The 20910-nt window shown below is 38.3% G+C and overlaps 1 protein-coding gene across 7 annotated transcripts in view; it reads left to right on the top strand.

Annotated features, from left to right (window-relative positions):
• Window positions 1–20910, top strand: part of HECW2 (HECT, C2 and WW domain containing E3 ubiquitin protein ligase 2) — a 410471-nt gene that overhangs the window by 83999 nt on the left and 305562 nt on the right. The gene's annotated exons all lie outside the window — the stretch shown is intronic.

Here is a 20910-nt window from a genome sequence, read left to right as displayed (position 1 = left end):
GCTCCAGGCTCTTACCTGTCAGCACAGAGCCCGACACGGGGCTCTAACTCATGACCCGTGAGATCACGACCTGAGCAGACGTCGACGTTTAACCTACTGAGCCACCGAGGCGCCCCTATTTCTGGTAAGTTTTGACGAGCAGCCAGCAAGCTGGCCTCTGTTTCCTCTCATATCACCAGGATTGTCTTTCATGTAAAAATAAAGGTACCTGGGAGAAAACCTTGTACAAGCAAAACCAAAAGTGTCAGAACATGTTGGCTTATGATACCTTCGCATAGTTTTACAGATGCAGAGTTTTCAACAAGACAAATCTTTGTTTTTTTAAAAGAAACCAAAAATCTTGGGATGCCTGGGTGGCTAAGTTGGTTAAGGGTCTGACTTCGGCTCAGGTCATGATCTCGTGGTCTGTGAGTTCGAGCCTCGCCTCGGGCTCTGTGCTGACAGATCAGAGCCTGGAGCCTGCTTCGGATTCTTTGTCTCCCTCTCTCTCTGCCCTTCCCCCATTTGCACTCTGTCTCTCTCAAAAAATAAATAAATGTTAAAAAAATTAAAAAAAAATTAAAAAAGAAACAAAAATCATGAGTAGGCATGTAGGGGCACTGGCTAAGTTTGTGATTAACTGGCCTTTGAGGTACTGCTGTGATAGAAGAGTATTCTAAATTGGAGCCGTAACTCTCCCATAAGTGTAATGTGGGCAAGGTTTTTAGAACCCCTTTGCAGTAACCTCTCTGAGGATTGTGGAGGGTGCAGGGTACCTTTTATGCTGTCAAAACAAATCTGGAGCTCCTGGGCTGGCTGGAAAATTAGCCTTTTTACTGCCCTCTCTGTCATTCAGTGTTTGCCAAATTGTGGTCTGGAACTGCCTGCATTAGAATTTCTTGGGGTGGGGCTTAGGATTCTTAATTAAACAAACTTTCCAAGTATTCATAGATACTTTAAGATTTGACAGCTACTGGCGCCTTTCTCATTTCCCTTATTTGTCTTAATCACAAGTAACTGAGCTACACTAAGGACAAATCACTTTGTGGAAGAGGGTGAGGAGGATACAGGGGAATGGTCTCAAAAAGGTAGAGAAACAATTGCCATTCTCGACGGTCTCTGTTAGACTCTTGAGTCTTTTTACTGAGCGCTCTTCGGTCACACCTCAGCCTGGTCTGTTCTCTGCCCTGGTTCATGTTGTCCCTGGTTTTACGAGAAGTATTTTCATATTTACAATCATCTGTGCCCTGACTGGTCTGCCTGGCAGTCAAGAGCTCTGCATCTCCCCATCCTTGGCTTCAGTTGAATTATAAACCTTTGGATATAGCTACCTGGTCTCTAGATTGGATGTTTGAGTTCCTCTTGGCTCTATTGCCTTCTATCCAGAGGCTTTCATTCATTCATTTTTTTTTAAGTTTTTTATTTCAATTCCAATATAGTTAACATACAGCGTTCTGTTAGTTTCAACAGAAATTCAACAATTTCATACATTACTCAGTGCTCATCATGATAAGTGTACTCTTTAATCCCCTTTGCCTATTTCACCCATCCCCCCACCTACCTCTCCTCTGGTAACCATCGGTTGGTTTGATCTCTGTAGTTACAAGTCAGAGGCTTTCATTCTTCTCCCTTCTCATCTTGGTCCCATATACATATACAACACATTCTCAAATTCTAAACAGTTTTTCCCGATATACTTTTTTGCTTTTTGTTTTTGTTTATGTCTACCGGAAACTCTGTCATAGTGTTAAGGTGTTCAGGTTCTTCCACGAAGCTTAATTCACTTTATATGGTAACCGAATTGTTTCCCAGGAGCAGGAGGCTTGTGATATGGAGGGAGGACAGAGAACAGTTTTCCTTCTTCTTCCTAGTATAGGAATGACTTTTTGCCCACTCCTTTTCTTCCATTAGATCCTCCTTTCTTGGCTTCTGTATTTGAAGTCAGGTGATGGAGCTCTGAGGTGAATGATGCATCCCACACACAGGCGATGGCTGATGTGTGGGGAGCTCTGGCTTGTTCACTTGTGGCTGCTGCTGCCTTTCACCCAACACCACCACTGATGTAGCCATCAAAGACCCACTGAGTTAGAAGTCAGGACTTCTGGGGTGCTTGGGTGACTCAGCTGGTTAAGCGTCTAACTCTTGGCTTTGGCTCAGGTCATGGTCTCATGGTTCGTGGGTTCCAGCCCTGCATTGGACTCCACGAAGAGCCTGTTTGGGATTCTCTCTCTTTTCTTCTCTCTCTGTCCCTCCCCCACTTGTGCTTTCTATTTCTCTCTCCAAATAAATAAATCTAAAAAAAAAAAAAAAAGAAGTCAGGACTTCTAACTAGGTGGATCAATGCTTATTAGTTTATTCATGGAGTGCATTGGCCATTTGGCAGATTAATATGGAGGGTGACTGGCCCCATAGCTCTCAGCTTCTAGTCCAGAAAATTGGATGACATGCTGTCTGAAGATCATTTGCCCTGTAACTTTTTGGAATTTATAATCTCCTTTTCCCATTCAAGCTGGAAGTGAGTCCTAGAAGGGGGTCTAGGCACCAAATAGCAAGGCTAAAGTTTTTCAAGAAATTATTGTATACTTTTTGCTTCTCTTTCTGCTTATCATTGGAACAATTCTAGAAGTTGATGGAGATAGGAGGTCTTTTGTGAGGCTGAGCATGCCAGCTTTTAAGATTTATGGGCTTTAGACACACAATCTGGAAAGCAAGTGCCCACGGACATTTCTGATTTTTCTATTTCAGCTCTCTCATGTGATCCTATGGCCCCTGCAGTAGTCCCTTATGCAGGATGCTGCCACAGCTGTCGTAGTTTAGAGTGGCAAACCGTGCACCGAGGTGAACCAAGAAAACTAATGAACTCAGAAGTGGACAAAGCTAGAGGGTCCGTGAATATTCTAGCAGAGCATCGGAGGGTTTTCATATCAGGTTACTCGCCAACTTATTAAGTGTGTCCTCCATATCCAACATTGGTCATTTAGAAAAAGAAAGTTTGAGTTTTTAGGATGCTGTATGGTTCCTAAGAGCCCACTTTACCTTTCCAGGTTGTTCTAAAGTGCTTCCAGATTATTAGGTCTCTGTCATCCTTTTCTTTCCTCTGTAGCTGTTCTCTGATAAATGTTAGGATAGAAAGCCATCTGATTAAATTCTTCATAGTATAATGATTCCCCTGAAGGTGGTTGGATTTTTTTTAAACAAATAATGCTTGTTGACTCATATCTTTAATTGGTGACATCTGAGGCAATGTATCATAATGAAGTGAGCAATTTCAGACATTCTGAACAGAAGTGAAGGGACAACACAAAAGAGGTCTGTAAGCTGTTTCTGCTTTCTCTCACTTTTGCTGCTTTTGAAGTCCTCTCACCTATGCATTTCCAAAGTGACTGTTAATAGGTTAGGGATGGATGAGGTGGGGGGTGGGTAAGACTAGCCAGGACTATTATGTATACATTTAGGGTTGACTTTGCCACAGACAGATCTAAAAAAGTATATGGTAAGAGGATAAGGCTTTTAATTAATTGTCTTGTAGTTTGCCTTAGCAAATCTCTTTATCTTTCAATACATTATGCAAGGCATTACATCAGACTCACCCAAACTGCCTATGGCATGTAAATGTGATGTGGAACAGTATAAAATTTCTAAACATTGATGTATTTGGACTAGCGTCCTTTCTTATGCATTATGTTGGAAGCAGCCCTTAAGAAATAACAAAGCCAGCATGGTGAGCAGTCTGTATGTCTCACATTGGTGGTAAGGACCAACCACATCTATTTTAGTATGATCCTGATTTTGAGTTTCTGCATTTGGAGTCGTTACCAACTTTCTGAAAGCAACACTGATTTTCACAGACTGGGAAATCTGTTTTCCCTCTTCTGGGAGTGCTGTGAGAAATGAGGCTTGAAGCTTTAAATACGGCTTTTTCGGGGCTAGCTTTTTTAGCAGTTGAAGAAGAGTTATGTCGACAATTTGTTTTCTTCCTAGTCATTTTGTTGTGCGCATTGTGGAGAAGACTAGTTAGTTGAGGAGTTAGCTGCTATGCTCATTTAGTGTTTGCTATTTAAAAATTTCCCCATTTAGATGTGGGGAGCTGTGGGGCAATTGAAATGGGATATGATTTCAGTATATGAGGCTTGTAGCTAGATGCTTTGCCCTCACACACACTGTGGCAAGAAAAGCATGAAAGTGTCGTGTTGGTCTGGTTAACCCTGCCCGGTGTGGTGAAACCATGAGAGGAGGCAGATGAAGCCCATCTTGTTCCCCAGTAGAGACTGGAGGTGGAAATGCTGAGGCTCAGGCAGGCGGTTGTGTTAAGCAGGTTCTTGGGAGCTACTTTTAGTTCTTTGAAAAATTTATATCTCAAAGCCCCAAATCTCCCTCCTGCGTCACAGCAGCTGGCCTACATTCACCAGAATATGCAGCCTCTCATCTGATATTTATGGGTGGTGGAGTGAGGCAGAAGAGAAGAGGATTTAACTATCATTTCAACCCCCGTTTTCATTTCCAAGGCTGAAAAGATTCTTCTGTGGTCCTCAGGTATGTATTATTTAAAGAGGAAAAAAGTAACACATTCCCTCTGATGTTTCACTGAACTCACTGAGTTGAGATCTCAGAGCATGTTGCTGCTAATAATTGATTCCTGTGTATTAATGCTGACATATGAGCGGCCTAGTGTGTGTAGCAGGGAAGAGCTACATAATTTAAGAGCAAAGCAGAGTAAAGATTTTTTGCTGCACAAGGATAGGAGGTCCTGACATATACTGAAGACTCATTTACAGCCAGACTGAACCTTTCCTGTGGTCAGGCAACACATCTGGGAAATAGGACTATAAATAGCTGGATATTAAAATTTATACATACTACTTTCCAATTGGCTGATCTCATTTAGTTTAGGACACAAAATTGGGAACTTTTAGCAGACTCATATTAACAGTAAAAACAACTGAAATCAGGATTCTGGGAATTGTGTGCAATAGTAAATCAGAGTGCAGTTATATAAAAAAAAAACACTCAGCCTTTGCTGATAACTGCTATCAAAAATGAGGTTCTAAATTATGTACAGTAATCCTTTTTTACAAGGCTAGTATTATATTTTCGCCTCAAGCAAAATTTGGTTTCTTGTTCTTGATGCAAAACAAGAATTGGAGGTGTTATAAAGCTTTCATCTTAGGCATTTAATTAAATTCTGCAATCTAGAGTTGACCTCATACTGTTTTATAGTGAGGTAAGCTGAGCCAGAAAAAAGTCAGTCTAGTTTAAGGTGACAGTAACAGAGCCACTTGCCTAATTAAACACATTGTTAAAGGAAGATCAAGAATGAAATTACATCTGTATATTCCTTTTCTTGTGCTATGGACAAGAGAACAGATAATTTTGCTGAGATTAAAGAATAGGAGCTTCTCTGTCTTACAACCTTAAAATTGAAGGGGAAAGCAGGAGTATGGAAAGGGAAGTGAAATACAAGGTAAGGGAAAAAAAAGGCAAGTTGTCTCTTGGCTGTTGTGATTCAAAATAATTAAAGGACAAAGTTCATCTATGGTGGTTGAGGCTGCTTCAAAATATGAAAGGGGCTCTAGAATGTCCCACATCAATGACAGACATTTGTCTCCCAGCATCATGGCTTTGGAAGTAGATAGAGGTCACCGGTTGCTAATTCCCAACTAACTTGGGGGTCTTTCTTGGTTTCTCTACAAAGGATAAGGTGACTAAAGTTTGGACATTTTTGCAATATTATAATTTATTTGTTTACTGGAAGATCAGCTGCCAAATCCCTGGCTTCCAGAAGAGAAAACATACTAGCTAAGCACCTGTCTTAGTCTTCAAACAAACATGGTTAAGATGCAATTGAAGTTCTATCCAAGGTGAAGAAAGACATAGTAAGAAGGCACCTAGTTGGTCTCCATACCACATAAATTATATGGTATGGGCTTGAAAAAAATTACAGCTAAAGAAACTATATGCTATCTAACTGTCTTCAACCCCCAAATATTTTGAATATATTTTCTTAACAAAGTGTTTTCGGAAGCAACATAGACTGAAAGGTTCACTAAACCATGCCAAATTATGCCATACTAATCTCTTCTTCTTCTCCCCCCCCCCCCTTTTGTCCTCTTCCCTTTCCTTCTCCTTATTAGTGTTTCTAGAGGTAAAATAAAACAAAATATGGAGATTTTTCTAGATTGTAGTAAGGTAATTGACAAGATCTGTTGAGATGGCATTGTGGTCAAGATGGAGGTTTGCGCCCCGGATCATATGTTAGGTGCCAAATCCACAGGGTGCTGCCAATGCAGCAGTAGATGAGTGAGAAGTGGCCTCTGTCTGCAAAGAGCTTATAGTGTGTTGAAGGGAAGAGACTATTACAAAACAAAGGGTAGTAAAATACGTTGAGATAATGGTGGTGGGGGTGCAGGATCTTCTGTTGGATCTAATGGATCCTCAAGGTTAGGGAAGATTTGTCCAAGATAATCTTTAAGCTGTGATTTGGAGGCTAATAGCTACATTAACGGTGGGAAATGGTAGAGTATTCCAGTCATAGCCCTTGCATGTACAAGGACTCAGAGGTGAGAAGGACATGGTCTCTTCACAGACCTGAAAACCATTGAATATGGTAAGTGCATCTGTTAAGGTACAATTTTAGCTGCTGTAACAAAGTCATCCCAAATTATAGTAGCTCAAATAAGACAAATTTATTTCCTCCCATGAAGTTGTCTGGAATTGGTCGACAAGCCAGGTTGGTTAGGCAACTCTATTTCTAAAGGAACTTAGATTCTTTTTATCTTTATCATTCACTTACCAGTGAAAAACTATTTCAAGCATCTTTTATACAATTAATGAACCACTGGTGTCTAAAGTGATAACTGAAAGTCAGAAAGAAGTCTGCTATTGGAATACATATCAAGGGGAATGGAGCCCAGACTTAAGCTTAAGGATAATTTCTCCATGGAGGTGAGAACTGAAGTAGAAGTTGGCAAGATGCAAGTTAGGAGGTGGGAGAGTTCCAGGCAGAGGGAAGCACATGTGCAGAGAACCCATGGCAAGAGGGAATATCGGAGATTTAAGGAACTAAAAATCACTGGGTATAGTATTAGATAGGGCATAATTTAAGGTGCAGCAACACAGAGACCACAAATTACAATAACTCAAACAAAACAAGTTTACTTTCCTCCCATAGAACAGCAGCTTCTAGAGGATGGATCCCTGAATAGGGTGTTTGCAATGCTAGCAGGAGTGAACTCTTGATTAGGGAACTTTAACTGTGAACTAATTGTCTCATGTTAATTTATATATATATTATATATATTATGTATTATATATTATATATTATATATTATATATTATATATTATATATTGTATATTATATATTATACACACACACATATATCACCATCTCACTATATTTTAAGAAGTTTAGGATTTATCTAAAGGCAAATATGAAGCCATTGGAAAGAAGGGAATTAAATTTATAATTTAGAAAGGTGGCTCTCGTTTTAATGCCATGAATGAATGGGTGGGCAAGATGTAAGGCTGGGGGGCCAGTGGGGCTATTGCTCTAATCCAGATGAGAAAGGATATGGTGATAAGGATATGGTGATAAGGGATGGTTATCTGTTAGCCATAATATAGTTAATAGGCAGAACTTCGTGGAGTAAGAGTTTGGCAGAGATGAGCTATTTTAATCTATTGCTATCCAGGGCTGAAATTCATAAAATTATATGAATTCCAAGAATTTTGAATGTCCACAAATTTATTTTGATGAGCGGTTGCAAAATCAAGTATTCACTATGGCCTAAGAATAGGAAAACGAAATAAATAAAGCAGACCTATTGTAATGTTGGGAGGTTATGGAGAACTGGATAGCACATGCTGTCTCCAAAGGGGTCAGATATCCTCAGTTCCAGCCAAGCATTGTCATTTATAAATAAAAATTTATTGTTGCCAGATCTAATTTTTTCCCCTTTTATCTTGGGTTGTTATATGAAATCTTCTGATTTTTAAAAAATGTTTTATTTATTTTTGAGAGAGCACAAGCAGGGGAGGGACAGAGAGAGGGAGACAGAGGATCTGAAGTGGGCTTTGTGCTGACAGCAGCGAGTCCACTGTGGGGCTTGAACTCACAAACTGCGAGATCATGACCTGAACTGAAGTCAGATGCTCAACCGACTGAGTCACCCAGGTGCCCCTGAAATCTTCTGATTTTGAATGTTGACATCTAAGTAAAAATTAAGCAAACATACGAAGTACTGTGTAGACCAACATTGTAAGGACCAAGCAAAACAGGTCTGTAAATGAGATTTGATTTGCACAGATTCATGTGTGCTTACGTCTTAATAACTGTATTAGTTTGGGTAGGCCGCTGTAACAAAGAAACCCAGTGGCCAAGAGAACAGAGATGTTTATTTCTTATGTGATAGTTCCAATGTGAATGGACCGGGTGGCTGGACATTGTTGCTCTTTGTAATCTTTCAGGTACTTCCCAAGTTGTTGTTACATCATCCCCAAGTAGAGTGTTCATCTTCATGGTTAAAGTTGGATCATTACATCTGGATTCCAGTCCTCAGAGAAAGAGAAAGAGAACACAGATGAAGTATCTGTCCATATATTCATAAAAACTCTTACTATTTTTTTAAAATTTTTTCTGGCATACTTCCTTATTAATTTTTATCCTTATAGACTTTTGAGCCTGGCATGATGGATTATTAGTCCTATTTAACAGATAGAAAAATGAGGTGTAAGTAAGTTGTAACTTACCCAGGATCACAAAGAGAATTAGTGGTAGGACTAGATTCTACCTTGACTCCCTTTTAATAATAATAAAATGTCTTTGAAATGCATATGTAATACATATTTAAATAACAGTTTATTTGAATTCCTGTTATTAAAGTTCAGTCACTTACTGAAGCATGAAAACAGATGGCAATGTATATTTATCCTCCTGGATACGTTATCATATCCCTCTTCCGAAGTATCATTCTTGTTTGCTCCTGACATCACATGGGGAATCCACAAAAGCCAACGGCCCTTCAAATATTTTGTAAGATGATTTTGCTCTGGTAGTACCAGAATATTCTTTTGTCTTAAATGTTACAGTTTAATTGTGTGCAGGAACATTGATTCCTTACAGCATGGTGTTTACATGTGGCTAGAGCTCTCAGCCTCATTCAGTTTCTGTTTCTGAGAAAACTATTAGAGAGTGTCATGGCCAGAATTGCTGTCATTAGTCAAGTCACTTTTCTAGGTCTGGGTAACCGCAACTGTGCACAGATAAGTGAAATTTCATTTGACAGTTTTGGGGGCATTTCACTAATACAGATCAGACAAAGCCACAGAATTTCCAGATACTTTCCAGATACTGTCTTTTGTTTTTACTCAGGCCTTTGAATGAAACATTTAAATAGTGGATTTGGAGTTTTAGAAAATGAAACATTGTAAGGATGTGGAATTCTCCTCTGGCTTTTATTAGAAAAAGGAAAAGAAGGCTTGACCATTTAATTGTGGCTGCTCTGATGAAGAATGGGCAGAACAATGAAGCAGTGATGTGTTGACAATGCCTTGGATATACACAATAGAAAAGCCTTCTGTTTTGTTTTGTTTTGTTTTGCTTTTTGAAGGAGCGTCATGTTCTGGTTGGTGGAGCCCAGGATTATAATGCCCATATACCAGGATTCTAGCTGCGGTGTTTCTGCCACTGATTCTCAGCATTGACTTTGGAAATAGCTTTCGGTTGCTTCAGGCAACAGATAATTTTTAAATGAGTGAGGGTGAGTGTGTTCTACCCCCCTATGTAGAGGGTACCCTATGTACCTCTATCTGTACATAGAGAACAGGATGGTGATACTGTTGCTTTTATGTAATTTAATTTATATAATTAAAAAAATAATTCATTTGACTCGTTTTCCATTAGTCAGTCAATTTCCAGTAATGTAGGCACCAGTGTTAATATTTAATTAATTGTTGGATAATGCATCACACACTTCTGCAGTTGAATCATTTACAGAAATATATTTAAAAGTCTATGTCATATTTATTGAGGGAAGAATTTGGCATATTAAATAATGGCCCAAATGATCTGGAAATATAGGTGGATATAAAGATAGCACCACCAGTACAGTCGCTGTTACCTTCATCACCAATATTAGGCTGTTGTGAAGGTTAAGTGAAATGATGTTGTTCTTTTTGTTTGAACCCTTTTCAGTATATTCCGGTATATTCCTATGCCACATAGCCATTGGGTAAGGATATGAGAAACATTAAGGAATGGATGGGAAACTTGTCCCAAGCTGAAAACACATACTTTCTTTGATGTATCCTAAAACCATACTGTTTTATGTTTTAGCTAGCTTCTTCCTGTTTATGGTGTATTTTTTCTGACTTTATAAATAATTCTGTCTTATATATGGTATAATTATGACTCATATTTCCTCTTATGAGAACTGAACATTAATCTTTTTTAATTTTAATATTTATTAATTTTTGAGAAGCAGAGACACAGAGCACCAGCAGGGGAAGGGGGCAGAGAGAGAGAGGGAGACACAGAATCTAAAGCAGGCTCCAGGCTCCGAGCTGTCGGCACCGAATCTGATGAGATCACAAACTGTGAGATCATGACCTGAGTCGAAGTCGGACGCTTAACCAACTGAGACTCCCAGGCGCCCCAAGCATTAATCTTAACTAGACAGGATTCCCTCAGACCTACCTGTCTCATGTTAACTGTTCTGCTTATCCATGAGGCATTGATGCACATTCATCTTTTGAAGTTACAGTTGAACAACTGTTTTGAGTATTGTATTACAAATGGATCTGGTTCTGCACAACCAGTAGACTCACCTGTTTCGGTAACTATGTCTAAACTCCAATAATTAGGAGTAATTTCTTACTGGGTTATAATAATGAAAGCAAGTTTCAGACTTCATTCCACTGCATATAAAGATGTTTATTAGAGAAGGTATGAAATAACCCTATATAACCTGTTCTTTGAGCTCTGTGAATTCTCAACAGTCTTTCAGGTGCTCTCTAGGTGCACATTACAGGTGCCAGGTTTAATGCCATATTCTAAATGCTCACTCGGTTTTTACTTTTTGACAATCATTTGAGATTTATAGACAAATTGCGAAGATAATACAACGTTTTAATATACCTCTTACCTGATTTCTGCTCTTGTTAACTTTCTACATTACCATGATTTATCAAAACTAAGAAATCAATATTATTATTATTATCAGTATTAACTATACTCCAGACTTTTTTCCATTAATATCCTTTTTCAGTTCTAGAATCCAATCTAGAATATCACATTGCATTTAGTCATTAGACTTTTGTACCAGGTTCATGAAAAAGATCAGTTTATACATCTTAAACACCACTAATTTTAACCAATGAAAATTTGTCTCTAGTATCTACAACACCTGTGATCAAAACCACCAGTATCAGTTGGAAAGAGATAGCCAGCTGCCTCTGGGAGTGTGGTTCTTTCGAGTAAATATCAGCTGACCACCAGTATAGTGTGTAGTTCCAGTTAGGGTAGGAGACAAAAACTAACACACATGCATTTCATATTGCTCTGCTGTGGTATTTGAAAGTAAATTCCAGGTAATCTAACACTTGGGCTATATTGAAGTTCTGTTTAAGTTAAGTGTATGCTATAGATTACTGATGAAAGGAGATCCTTAGTCCTTTTTAAAAATTTATAACATTTTCTACCCTAATTATAAAAAAATAGTACTTTTATTCACTTGTCAGACATACAGAAAATATAGAAAAGCATACAAAGGAAACATTCACATAATTCCTGTTATACTGATTTTCTTGGCTTAAATGTTAATTTTTCCCTTAAATCTAATTACCTCTGTGACCTCCAGAAACAAAGAAATACTTTAGTCTGAATCTGTATCCATCTTTCTCTGACTTAGTGTTTCAGAGAAGCTTTAGCCTTTTTGCCATCAGGAGTGGACTGGACTCAAGAATTGAGGGGCAAGGAGACGAAGGGTTTCCTAGCATAAATTACTACTTTTAAGTAGAGTTCGTTATGGAATTTTACACTTCTGTGTTTTCAAGAAGTATAAAGATGTGCAAATGTTCCTCAGAACCTAAACTAACATGCTAATGTCATAGCTGAATAAAAGCTGCCAATGCTCTTTTCTGTTTATTTTGAATTATTATTATTATTATTTTGTACAGTTGTTGCGTTACTGATACGGAATTGTGGGAGAAATTGATGACAGTGGCTTTGCATGTCATTTGTACTGATAAACCTGCGAAGGTAGAATAGGGTACGGGGGAAAGTCAGGTTCACACAATGGGGGCATTTTGTCTTGACTCCACACCACCTTCTCAAGTTTAAGATTGGGCATGGATATGTCATGTAGCCTCTCCCTGCCTTGTTTCCTCACCTGTAGCACAGGGGTGGTGATAAATGCCTTAGAGGTCCAAAGGTTACATTAACTGAGATGATGTGTGTAAAACACTGAAATACATGGTAGCTATTATTAATATTCAATGTATTTCCTTTTTTTTCCTTTTTAATTTATAAATTGAATCAGTTCCAGTCGTGAGGCAGGCACATGTTGAGTTTTCCTCTGTGTGCTAAGATCTGGACATGGTGTTAGGGACATCGAGAAATGACATGTCTGGGTTCTCAGGCACTGCACAGAGTAGTAGTGGAGACAGATGCCAACACCATGGGACGCAGTGGAACAGGCATTGTGGGAAGACTGGTGAGGAGTGAGCCACCCAGGCCTGTCTGGGAGAGGCAGAGATACAGGGAGGACACCCAGGCAGACAAGAAGGCAGTAGGCACTGAGCTAAGGCTGGGTTTTAAGTTATTGGGCAAGGGTGGTGCATGGCACAGAGGAATTAAGGATCCTACGGCTAATTTTCTCCCTACAGCCTCTTACCGTGAACTCTTTAAAGGAGTTTTCTGCAGTCATGCGCAGAAGCCTTTTGTGAAGCAAGCTACCACCACATGGGTCTTATAAATTTGGTTTCAGTATCCCCTGTCCCATCTAGGTGTCTCTGTGTATTTTTTAAACATTACACTTAATTTTTTTCTTCATATATTTTTGGATTATAAAAGGCCTATAACAACATTACAGAAAATTTTGAAAATAAAGAAGAGGGAAAAAAAGTCCACAATTTGCTAGCTGTGTTAATACAGTGGATTTCATTCTTTGTTCATCTTATCCTGAATATATATAAAAATTATCTTCCTCCCTTTCCTTTGTTATAGGGATAAAATTTGATTGACACAAACTTTAGAGGAAGTCTGAATTGTAAGCCTTATGCTCTGTATGTGGTGTTAAAGGAAAAAAGGGTTACAGTAAGGATGGGTTACCCCACAGGATTCCCTGGGTGATGCTTTGAGGCAGAATTATGGGAAATTATGTGCCCCAGGCCTTTTTTTTTTTTAAAGCAATAGCTGCCTCCCCTAGTTACTGGTGATCTTGAAATTGTGGGGAGGTGTGGCTGGGGTGGTTCACAGTGTTCATTACTTAGGACAGAACAATTTTCACAGATTTTTACCTTATATGCTTTTACTATTGATTACGTAATATTTTCTTTTCTTTTTCTTTTTTTTTGAGACTGAGAGAACGTGCATATGCAAGTGGGGGAGGAGCAGAGGGAGAGAGACAGAGAGACAGAGAGAGAGAGAGAAAGAGAGAATCTTAAGCAAGTTCCACGCCCAGCGCAAAGCCCATCTTGGGGCTTGAACTCTCAAAACTGTGAGATCATGACCTGAGTCGAAATCAAGAGTCAGTTTCTTAACTGACTGAGCCACTCAGGTGCTGTTTGATTACCTGATATTTTCTATTTACTTAACTTTTTATTTAACTGAAGGAAATTTATTTTAAAAGGTAGCTCTATACTATTATTACATGATTAAGAGAAGGCCACTCTAGCATTCATTACAATGAAAACAAGTGAAAACAACATAATTCACTTCTAGGTGGATATGGATATTTGCCAGAGGCCCTAAACCAAATTTCTGCTCTTCGTTAAAATGGGAGATGAGCAGGTGTTGAAGATTTGTTGGTGGGATCCTATCATTAAACAGAGACTATTTCATTAGAACTATTGGAATAAGATTTTTATATTGTATGTGTGTAATTTACTTTGGAAGTGCTTCAACATAAACAGCATGATTCTTGGCTAATTTTCTCCTTACAGGCTGGTATCATTTCAGGCACCTTAATAAGGAATTAACACCTTCGGTATTGGATACTTAGAATTTCAAATATTGTTTTTCTATTAATTTTTTAATTTTTTTAGAAAGAGAGAGAGCATGCGAATTGGAAGAGAGGAGCAAAGGGAGAGAGGGAGTGTGTGTGTGTGTGTGTGAGAGAGAGAGAGAGAGAGAGAGAGAGAGAGAGAGAGAGAGAGAGAGAATCTTAAGCAGGGTCCACGCTCATCATGGAGCCAACTCCCACAACCCCTGGGAGTTGATCTGAGCTAAAATCAAGAGTTGGATGCCTAAGTGACTGAGCCACTAAGGTGCCCCGGAACTTCAAATATTGTTATAGAAATATATGCCAGAGGATTTACTTAGCTTAAAGGATGTTAGGAACAATTTTTCATCTGTGACATGATTGCGAATTGTGTGAATGAACTGTGGGAAGCCCAGGAGGGCTCATCCTGCCATCTAGGTTTTCCGGTGTCTCTCTGGGAGTGTCTTTCATCTTAGGTGGTAGTAGGAAGTGCCTTAAGAAAGTGGGGCTTCCTTGAGCTACAAAGCAGGTTTGGTGCCTGCTTGCTAACGTACTTTTGGCTGAATTTAGTTTATGACTTGATTTCATAATGTACTACCCCGTAGCGAGGTGTATGAGGAATGAGATATATGGCTTATACCTAGCTTGACAGGTCCTTCCTAAATGATGTAGACCCTTCCTGAACAGGTCAGCTTGCAGTATCTTTCTTCCTCTGATTCAGTGTGATTGAATGCCTTGTCTATGACCAATCAACACGTCCTGAATTTTTGGACAGTATAGCCCAAGGGAAATCTTTGTTTGCATAACTCTGGCTTGTTTTCTAGCAGTCTTGGGTAGATCAGTATTTTTCAAATTATCTGTGGAGAAGGTCAGGTTTTTTTTTTAATTTTAATTTCCAATACATTGTGGACTGGTACTCTGAATTACTAGAAAAATAAAATAGTGACTGTGCATACAAAATAGAAGTGTAGACTTTTTAAAATTAGATTCAACAGATAACATGACATTTCAATAAATAACAAACCTAACAAGGAAAGAAGAGAAAAACTGTGACAATGATAATTATGAAAATTACACAGATTTCTTGAAAATGTGTATATGTGTAGGCAGTTACTTTAGAGAATTGTTATTGCATTCATACCTTTCTTGACCTGCAGTTGTAACTAAACAAATAGTTATAAGTGAAATAGTGATCTCCATATGCATACTTTGAATGTAAACTGTGTGTGTATCAGTATTTATAGTTTCTAATTCTCCAAATGGGCTTGCTTCTTGCTTGTGGACGTATCTAATACAGGTTGAACTGCTGACATGCTACTCACAATGCATGTCTACCCAAAATGTTTAAGGTTTTGTTTTAATAACACTCACAGCAAAGAAGCCAGTCTCACAGAAGATATGTTTACAAGAATGGAAAAAGTATTTTTATAAATCAGTTTCTGCAAGCTCAGGATATTCATTTCAAACTTGTATCCAAAGTAAAGCAAGTAAGGCTACTATTTTCACATTAATCTTCTGTCCTTTGTCAGTAATCAATTTCAACAATTTTGTAGTAAATAACTTGCTTCTTGAAGAAAGATGGACACCTATTCAATGTTATCCATGACTAAAATACATACACATTTTTTAGGCTTAAAGAATAAGGGTCAGTAACAGTGGAGTAGATTGTCTTATAGCTTTTTGTTTTCTTTGTCTGAAATAGTGTATTAGTAGTATATTAAAAAGTAAAACCAGCTGAAGAGTTAAGTCTTTTTTACGTAGATAACAGAGGTAAAATATTGAAGGAAAGTTATAAAATGGTGATCCCCAGACTTGATTTATTTGGTCCACTATAGTTTTTAAAAAATTGGTGTGTCATATGAAAAAAAATCTAGTTTTCTAGTATATCTTTATTTCAAAAAAATTTTTTAACGTTAATTTATTTTTGAGACAGAGAGAGACACAGAGCATGAATGGGGGAGGGTCAGAGAGAGAGGGAGACAAAGAATCTGAAACAGGCTCCAGGCTCCGAGCTGTCAGCACAGAGCCCGGGGTGGGGCTCGAACTCACGGACTGCGAGATCATGACTTGAGCCAAAGTCGGACACTTAACCAACAGAACCACCCAGGCACCCCTCTCTATATCTTTAAAAAACCCTAATATTTGGCCCCTTGTGGGGCCTGCATCTCTAGGTGACCTCAGTCAGTGCAAGGTCTCCACAGTCCCCACCTTTCACACAGGGTGCATATAGCTGCTTCATTAATTTTCCTTACCTGCCCACCCACTGTGGACATTGGAGTTTGTCACCTCCAGTCCAGAGTAATGTCTGAGTGTCCAGGGAGCAGGCTGTGTTGAGGGACACCATCTAAAAGAGAATCCATCAGGTTGTGGCACTAGTGATGTCATACTCCTGTTGCCTTGATTCTCAGACCTTGCTCTGAATGGTTGCTGTTCTCTTTATCCTGTCTTCTACCTAACTCTGCCCCTGCTTTCCTATTAGCCATAAGTAGAAACCTCTACCTATGAACCTCTATCTGCTTGCCTCTTACGGCTCTGTCCTTTGGATTACACATTTTTTTCTCATGTAGTGCTAACCTTACAATACCTCTGGCTTTGCCTTTGTATATCCCTTATTCTGGAATATTCTTGATAGCACTGTTTGTTTCCTTAATTGCACTTACCATAGTTTGTAAACATACACTTATTTATATGCTTACTTATTTAATCCAAAACTGTATGCTCTATGATGGACCATCTCTGCTTTGTTCACCACTGAATTCTTTTTTTTTTTAATTTTTAAAAATATTTATTTGTTTCTTAAGACACACACACACACACATACACACAGAATGTGAGCGGGACAGGTGCAGAGACAGAGGGACACACAGAATCTCAAGCAGGCTCCAGGCTCTGAGCTGTTAGCACAGATCCTAACATGGGGCTTGAACTCATGGACTGTGAGATCATGACCCGAGCTGAAGTCGGCACTTAACCGACTGAGCCACCCAGGTGCCCCATGTTCTCCACTGAATTCTTAACCCCTACACTATGTGTGGCATACCTAGGACATTGTCATAGTTGATGGCTGGATGAAATGAAGGTGTTGGCGCAGTAGGCTTGAGGGTGGGTGGTGGAATTGATTTGCACCCATGCAGTGTGCAGTCACCAGTGAATCCTAACTTAGAGCTATTTGAATTATTTGAATGATTGAATTATTTCAGAAAATGAATGGAAATATTGATTGATGGTTTAGAAGTATATTAATTATTTTTTTGGCGCTCATGATTTCACATTTAGGAATGTGATATTTTATACTCCCAAAAATAATTTATTTACTGTATTTTACATTATTATCAATCAGATTTAAGTGTCTAATTTTTAGAGATTTTCAAGAAGGTAGGTCCTCACTACTGATGGCTTGTGGTTATAATTCTGAGGGGAGAAGAGTCACCATCAAATTAGCTTCATACTAATTAAAACTGCAGGCTACACAATAATTAGAACTGTTTGTCCATAAGGTCTTTTGCGCTTTTGATCACACCATTAAAAAAATAGATGGTTAAGTAAAAAAAAAAAAAAATATGATAATCCTTATTGTGGAAAATAACTACTGAAATTCTTCTTTAGTGTTGAGAGCTGGAGGATTTTTTTGTTTTGTTTTGTTTTGTTTTTTTCAAATTATGAAGTATAGCAATTTAGGGAATCATTTTAAAGAAAATCTTATAGTCCTACTAAACCATTTTTATTCTTGACCCAGAAGCTTATTTAAACATTTAATAAGTTATTTTTTGTCCTAATTATGGTAGAAATATCTTTCACAGAGTGATAATTGTGATTGTTTGAAAGCTCAAGATTAAAATATTCATAAAAAGAAATCCTATAGGGAATGATGGAGTTCTCTTCAGGGAGGAGCAAAATGGAGGGGAAGGAAAGAAACAAGAGTCATCATCCCCCACTAAGATGCCATTGGGGGATGAGGGGATGGAGGGCAAAGAGGCAGAGTGGGGACGGTTGGTCTGAGAGGCACATTCTGGGATAATTTGCATATTCTCAGAAATAGTAGTGGGAGGTTGGGATGAAGGAATTAAATCTGCTGAAGAACCAAAATACTGTTCTTTCTTATTATACCCCCACCTACTCATCCTACACACATCCCTCTGTACACACTGATGCTTTTTTATAATCCATGCATGTTGAAAGTCAAACATTTGATGTGCACCAGCTGCAGTGAGAACCCGGTAGGTTTCTTCTGCAGGCTCTTCGATTGTAATCTTGAAAAAAAAGTTTACTGGTTTGGTTTTGTAATTTATATTTTAGTTGCACCACTGGGAAGGGTGGAAATATTTGGCTTGTTTGTCTCAAATACACCCAGAGATTGATGGACTCAAGCTTCTCTGTTTGACACAGGTGGCTTATTAACTGTCTTTTCTCCTCTCTGCAGTCGGAGTACAGGAGTAGAAAACAGGTTAGAAGAAGTAGGTCATGAGAGTTAACTGAAGAAAAGTAAAGTAACATATTTATGTCTCTTTCCATCTTTCAGAAAGCAGTACACTTCTAGACAGTTGCAGAAAGGTAAAAATACTTGTTTAAAGTCTGTTTTTTTTCTCTTAATACCTATTGTATAAATGACGTAAGCTAACAATATTTAACAAACACTAGCCTATTGCAAAATTTCCCAGGCTCGTTTAAAACAATGGACCTAGGTTTCCAGAGCATATTGGAGTCAAAGAGAAATGTTAATGTCAGAGGAGAAGAATAGCTGGACAGAGATTTTGGTCAACTGCTCTTAAACCTTCTGTCCATTGCCTGGTGGTAGAAGGAATTTGTTAACTTTTCTTGCCTGTAGCTCCGCTAGGGAAAGAAGACTCCCTGTGGGGTGAATGTCCTTTCTCTTAATTATGACTCTTTAGTTAGGTATAGTGTTTAGGTAAGTTTCAGAGTTGGTTATTTGGAATTCAAAATGCATTTTTCCATAGAAATAAAGTTTTAATTCAGTGATAGGGGTGCATCGTAACAGTGAAAGAGCCCTGGACCCAGAATCCGATTTGGAATTAGATGTTGCATTTTGTCTAAGCCAGGGTTTCTCAACCTTGCCATTATTGACATTTTAGACCTGTTTTTTGTCCTGCAGGATTGTCCTGTATTTCATTGTAAGAGATGTAACAGCATTTCTGACCTCTGACCTGGTTGCCAGTAGCAGTCATCCAGTCATGACAATGAGAAATGTCCCCTGGGAGGCAAAATTGTCCCTGGTGGAGAATCCCTGCTTTAAATGTATGATGTCTAAGACCTTGGACATATTATCTAACAGTCCTCAGCCTGTTTTTCTGTCTAAGTTAGGTACTACTTACTTCAAAAAAGTTAAGGAATGGTCTTTAATTTGTAGTCTATCTACATGTGTCTTTATTAATATATGTGTGTATATATATTACTTATATATAATATATGTATATTAATTATATATAATTATTTCTGGAGTAAAACCTGATGGGTCATGATATATTGTTCTTTAAAAGAATTTTTTGTACTAGATTTTCTAATATTATATTTAAAATTTTTTATACATAGAGTCATTCATAAGTAAGTTTGACCTATGTTAGTATTTCTTCAAATATGGTCCATATGCCAGTACCAAGTACTGGGAGAATGTAATCTACTCTTAGGTAGTATGTAGATAAATATTTCAAAAATTGTAATATGTATGTAATTATTCAATTAATTTTGACGAGTGATACTGTTTTTCATTCTTGACAGTGATAAAAATTTATCTTTAAAAAAATTTTTTTTTCAACGTTTATTTATTTTTTGGGACAGAGAGAGACAGAGCATGAACGGGGGAGGGGCAGAGAGAGAGGGAGACACAGAATCGGAAACAGGCTCCAGGCTCTGAGCCATCAGCCCAGAGCCTGACGCGGGGCTCGAACTCCCGGACCGCGAGATCGTGACCTGACTGAAGTCGGACGCTTAACCGACTGCGCCACCCAGGCGCCCCAAAATTTATCTTTTAGAGTAGCCAATCAATTTAAATGAACATTAATAATATTTATATGTACTATTGGTGGTTTCTGGATATGTTAAAAATTGTGAAGATGGTTTGAGGCACATAGGCCTTTAAAGTTGTGTGTGCGTGTGTGTGTGTGTGTGTGTGTGTGTGTGTGTGTGTGTGTGTGTGTGTATTTGCTAGATAAATGGGTGGAGGTGAGTAGTAGAGTTATATCTATCTATCTATCTATCTATCTATCTTGTTTGTTTTCCATATTCTATGAGCCTCATTAATGTTCTGAAGCTTTTCACGTAGGGGTTATCAGTTCTTCAAAGGCTTGGTGGAATTTACCTTTAAAGCTATCTGGGCCCATTTTATTTTAGAGGTGTTTTCTGTTGTTGTTTTTGTTTTGTTTTATTCAGTTTTTAATTTTAATTCCAGTATAGTTAGCATACAGTTTTATATTAATTTCAGGTATACAATATAGTGATTAAACCATTCTATACATTACTACTCAGTGCCCATCATGGTAAAGTGTACTCTTTAATCCTCATCACCTATTTCACCCATCCCTCCACCTCTCCCCCCCCCCCGTAACCATCAGTTTGTTCTCTATAGTCTAAGAGTCTGTTTCATAGTTTGCCCCCTCCCCTTTTTTCTCCGTTGCTAATTTGTTTTGTTTCTTAAATTCTACATGAGTAAAATCATCTCATATTTGTCTTTCTCTGACTGACTTATTCACTTACCATTATACTGTCTAGCTCCATCCATGT

This window comes from Felis catus, chromosome C1 (assembly GCF_018350175.1).
Source record: "Felis catus isolate Fca126 chromosome C1, F.catus_Fca126_mat1.0, whole genome shotgun sequence".
Classification (NCBI taxonomy): Eukaryota; Metazoa; Chordata; class Mammalia; order Carnivora; family Felidae; genus Felis; species Felis catus.
The sequence above is the reverse complement of the archived record's forward strand: the minus strand, read 5'-3'. Positions and strand labels throughout refer to the sequence as shown.